Source organism: Bactrocera neohumeralis, chromosome 2 (genome assembly GCF_024586455.1).
Source record: "Bactrocera neohumeralis isolate Rockhampton chromosome 2, APGP_CSIRO_Bneo_wtdbg2-racon-allhic-juicebox.fasta_v2, whole genome shotgun sequence".
NCBI lineage: Eukaryota > Metazoa > Arthropoda > Insecta > Diptera > Tephritidae > Bactrocera > Bactrocera neohumeralis.
This window is the reverse complement of record NC_065919.1, coordinates 31,725,795-31,731,794: the sequence shown is the minus strand read 5'-3', so window position 1 is coordinate 31,731,794 and position 6,000 is coordinate 31,725,795.

The window sequence follows — 6,000 nt, the reverse complement described above, 5'->3', positions numbered from 1 at the left end:
ATTGAGTTGATGAGTAAAACGTCAACCAGAATTTCTTTTAATAGGTATATGGGGGCATTGACTCAATTTTATCTACTTTTGGCATTACTACATATTATTAACTGAAACAGATGCTCTCTGAATTTCATTATGGTATCTCATATTTCATCAACGATATATAAGTCGTAAAGTCAACCGGGTATTTGAAAATCCTGATATTAGTTATATGGGGGCAATGGCAGGTGTTCCCCGATTTTATCCTATTTAGGCCCCTTGATGCTTTGTTAGGAGAAAAATACGTTCACTAAATTTATTTGTAGTTCGATTGTGGTCGGAGATTTGTGACTTCGCATAAAGGTGGGAGATGGTATGCTCATTGTCCAATTTTGACCCCAGCTCTTATAAAGCCCTCGTGTATCATCCTGGGTGCGAAATTTCATGTTTCTAACTTATTTAGTTATTACCTTATCGCATTTTTAGTAGTTTTTAACAAAACAGTTATATGGCGAGTGGGCGTGGCTATGATTCGATTTCACCTATCTTCAGCAGCAAAATGGTTTGTCTTGTGTCTTGTGTGTGATATAGTTTGTATGGCTTGGAGATTTAACGTAAATCCGGTTAGAGGGCGGGGCCACGCCCACTTTTTAAAAAATTTTAAACCCAGGTGCCTCTCATCATTGTGTTCATTTGTGCCAAATAGTTTAGCGTAGTTATGACAATTTCTAGGTTTTTGATAAATAATGTTTTGTGGGCGTGGTAGCCAACGGCGAAGTACGAATTTGTCTTTCCTTCTTTGCCAAGGAACACGGGTAGGATATCTTAATTTTTACTCAAGTAAAAGCTTACAAGGGCAGACAGACGGAAGGACTCTGCTTGTCATCCTGATCATTTATATATACATATATAACTCAATATCTATCCCGTTAGGTGAACAAAACTATTATAGTCTGTAGCAACATGTTGCAAGAGTATGCATACATATGTACATACATATGTATATGTACTTATATGCAATGATTGATGTAAGTATGGTGAGATCCAAAAACCGAAATGGGAAACTAGAAGGTGATTTAACATGACGACGAACATATTACTGATGAAGAAGATGAGGAAAAAGTGTTGTTTCTAATAATTCGTTGTATTTGATGACATTTTTATTCCTAAAAATTGTATTGTCTGTATATAAAAAACCTTGCCAGGTGAACGGATGCTTAATAACATGAACGACAACATTAAGTTTTCAAAAAAACTCCCAAAAGGTTTTGGTATATAAAATGTTCACGTTTTTCCGAAAATTTTACTGTTTTTCTGTTTTTGTAACTATATTTCTATGCTTGTTTATTTAAACTAAACTGATGTTTTCAATACGCTCAATAATGCACTTCGAAGGCAATTATTTTCATTTTAGATCCTAAATTCGATAAACGAAGATAGTACTTTTTTGCTATAGCTCAATCTCCAATACCCAGCCAAGTATTTATACAGTGTTTAGGAATCTTATACATCATAAGATAACAAAAAATATGTTTATTAATTGAAAACGATTTCTAATGCATGTACATATGTATATTACAAAACTATTACTTCAATTTACTTGTCGATTAATTGACAATGACACGAATGCATTGAAAAGGTTTGTAATGCTACTATGCGTAAATACATAAACAGACTGAAAAAAGTACTTGAATATAAAAATTGAAAGAAGCGCATATATGTACATTAGCGGCTTGCACCGAATACTCGTATCATATTTACATACATATATGCTTATATGTATGTGTATGTACATATATACATGCATTCACATGCGATTCTTCAGCTTCAATTATTTTGATGAGGCGTTTGCTGCTCTACTTTTTCTTTGTGTCTTTGGTTTTTACTTTAGCTTTTTTCTGCTGAATGGGACTGCTCGTTAGAAATTATTTATAAATTTCACGGACACCCTTTTTTACAGGCTGCTTGTTTATGTATCGTGTGTACAAGTGGTGCAAACGTAAAAAACGTAAAACAATGCAGCACGTCGTTTTTCATTAAATAATTTTTTTATTTGGAATAACGAAGGTGGTTCAAATAAATCGTTTAGATAAATATACATACAAGTATATTCACGCACATACACATATAGTACATATGTATGCCAAAACTTTGTTCAGTGATGTTGATGTTGCTGTTTTAGTACTTACTTCAGCGAAGGCAGCGTTCTTTAAAACAAAAAATATATTTATTGATTTAACAAAAAAGTGATAATTTGCAATCCATGCGAGAATACATTTAAACACAACCACGGTCAGAAAAACACTGATCATCGCTTGCTCTAATTCCAACATTCGCTTGTCACTGGTGAATGTTGTTGGCTTCCTTCTAAACCAGTTAGAAGGCATTGTTTCTATTGTTGCTTTTGATCTGTTATGATCAACTATGATCATATGTGAATCTTGTTTTACGACACTTTCATCCTTTTTTGGAGGAGAGCGACAGCGTTGCTGACCATCACCCATGCACCCCTCTGTAGCTTTTAGCTTCGAAAAGGGCTCTTATGTCGAGTACATTTACGAGCATAAAGGGATGCGTTTTCTATGCTTAACCGTTTAGGAGAAATAGCTGAGATCAGAAATACAACTGGCATCTGAATGCATGTTGACCATGAGAACTAAAAGTGAACAAACTTGTTTCTCAGGATTTTCTATATGCAAGATAAGTAAGAAATACCTATTGATGAAACTGTTCTTAAATGTAACGGCACATATTTCAACTTAGTAATTGTATTTCGAAGATTTCTCCTTATGAGCTCATATTGTAAAATATACATTAACCAAATTGGCTATGAATCCCAAGTTGTTAGTACTCCGTAACACTAAAAGCAGAGAAAGTTGAAAAAAGAGAAGACGTAAATGTTAAATCCAAACCTTTTCGTCAATCATTTTTCTGTTGTTATCTTGTTAAGGAACATCGAAATCATTATTCACTTTTTGTGGTCAAAGTTTATATGCCAAAAGTCAAGAGGTGAAGCTTAGCATTGTCCCGTTTCGGAATTTCTTTTCGATGCACAAGGGTTGAGTGTGACGCGAGCGTGTTTAGCACGTGACCATTTGCTAAGCATTGTCCCAATTAGGGATGTCAGAATATAAGGTGAATATAAGAATGAATACGTTCATGACATGATAACCGTGTACACTGACATTTAGATGGCTATTGACCGACCTTATCACACCCCATTGAATGCTTAAATTAGTTATTCGAGCTTGCGTAGAATTGTTGTGGAAATGTAAGGTTAATATTAGCAGAGGTGAATTATTTTACTCTTTAAAATAACTAAAGATATAAATTACAATCGGTTTATTGAAATCGTGTAATGTGTTGATGGTTATTGTATCAAAAATGAATTGCTAGCCCTAAAGTGATTCGCATCTCTTACTTTAATGTTCTGCCAAATTCCAGTTGAAACAAACAAAAAAACTTAACGTCGACTGAACCGAAACTTTCTTTCTTTCTTCGAAGGGAGTCGTCAATTATCGTTAATATCGTATATAATAATATTTTGTAAAAATTCACTTTTATTCGAACCATCTCATGAAACTTGTAGGTAGGTAGATAAATGGGGGGCGGCAGAACATCCTTGGCCCGGGCGCCCGAAGTTGTAGCTACGCCACTGTTCCTCTTGATATATACTATTGCGAAAATATCCGCCAAATTGTGAAATATTTTATTAAAACTCAGAGAGAATCATTTTCTGATAATTTTACACTCTTGTGTCTAAAATTTGTTAAATCGGATAAATACTTCCCTTAGCCCCCGTATATCTAATAGGAACATTTTCGACGGCTGATTTTTCCATATATCGCACTGGCAAATACATATAAATGTGAGTTATCTTAATATAATTGAGAAAGCCTAAATCCGTATGCTTAAAATGGATAAAATCGAAAGAAAATTTGCCCTAGACCCCATATAAGTAATAAAGTACGATCCATTTCGACGTTCCCTACTTTTTTAAAGAAACTTCAAATTAATGGGAAATGTTTATTCGAAATGCATTCTTGGAAGCGGTGTTCTCCGCATAGATTTTGGACTTTACATATCCCCACAGGAAAGAGTCTAACGCTGTGATATCATACGATTTTGGTGGCCAATCGACCGGCCCAAAACGTGAAATTATCTGTCTCACCGAAGTGTTCTCTTAATAAATCCATTGATAGATGCGATAGGTGGGAAGTGGCGCCGCCTTGTTGAAACCAAATCTCGCCAAGATCACGTGCTTCACTTTTAGGCTACAAATAGCCGGTTATAATGACGCGATAACCGTCGCCATGGATGCATTCCATCGGCCCACAAAGCACACCAAACCTTTGTTTTTTACTGGATGAAATGGCAGCTCTTAAATCTCTTCATCCCAAATGCAGAAATTTTGTTTTTTTACATACCCATTGAGCCAGGAATGGGCCTAATTGCTGAGCAAAATTTGGCTTGAAAACGTCTCATCTTCTTGGAACTCTTCTACTTGGATCACCCGTTATAAGGATTTTCAAACAGCTAGTTGTCTTTACTCCTTAGGTACCTTAATGAAACTCAGCTTTACTTCGGAGACTAGTAAATCTTCTTAAACTGAGCATAGAGAGAGAGAGAATCCTCTGTATTTTATATTCTCTCTTTCACTAGTCAACATTAAAATACTTCTTACAATAAAAATTTAACCCTCATAAATATTTACCCGAATTTGCTGAAATGTTAGCTTCATGAATTCACAACAAGGGAGCCTTATTGTCCCTGGGCCAAGTCGGACAATAGTTTGTTATGATTAAAAAGCAAATTTTCTACTAAATTACCTGTGAAAATAGAGTCTGCGCACCTAATTGGGCAACTTTCAAGGCACTTAGGCGAAATAGCGGTTTGCTGTCGTCAACAACATTTACTTCACGTGCAACTATAAATTTGATGAACTCAAAGCGTTGCAATAGAAGTAAGTAAATAATACTTGTTTGTGTACATAAGATACTGGTATGTGTGTTTATAATATTTATATTTGCACGCAACCGGAGCTCTAAAAGTTTCCATTTTAATCAGAATCGTTAACATGATAAAACTAAAAATTTAGGAAAGCTGCATAATGGAGGCTACACCCCACGTAACGCTCCAACCATAACCAAACCGCATGAATTGCTTGCCGCCGTGGCGTTGCGAGGCGCTTCTAAACTTCCAAAATAATTATTATTTTTAGAATGCAACAAACACGATCCCTTAAGCGTTAAAATTAAACCAAAATAAATAAATAAAATACTTTCTAAACATTCTCGCTGCAGCGGGGTTGCTGAGATGAAGTTTAATACCCCGGGAAAATTTACAAACTGTGGAACACTGGCGCAAATGAGAAAATATAAATACGGTGGCGCAAGATATGCTACGAATCAGGTGGGCGGACTTGCAGCGGGCACTTGCAAAAACCGTGACGGTGCTTAGTTGCAACTATAGATGGTGGTCTGGAATCAGACACTGTGCAAAAAGTTTCTCCGGCAGCGATTTTACATAAATATATAAGTATGTGTGTCTTTTCGCACAAAAATAGATGTGTATAAAATAGCAATATTTAAGCGATGGTGTGAATATGATGGCTGAACGTTTCTACTGGTGGCATGTTAGAACTAGAGGCATACGAAAAATGAAGCTTTCACCAACTTTAGCTGTATTCGCTAAACTTAACTTTGACTACCAATTCACAATGAAAGCTTCGATCGTGATTCTTCGATGCACTAAAGTTACTGAAAAAAATTATAAGAGTATCCCGGACGTGATCACAATAAATTATCTTGTATGAAAACATTTATCAAGTTCAACATTTTTATTGGTCCGAAGATCCTAAACGAGTTCCGACTTGGTCGAAAATGTCTTCAGGTCGTCTGATTCATTTTAATCGTTGCATTTTAATAGTTTTTATATCTATTGCTGGAAGAGCAGAAATTTTTGATGTCATTGTGATTTGTGAATATGTACGAATACAAAAAATTTATTTTAAGGAATTATGTTTGA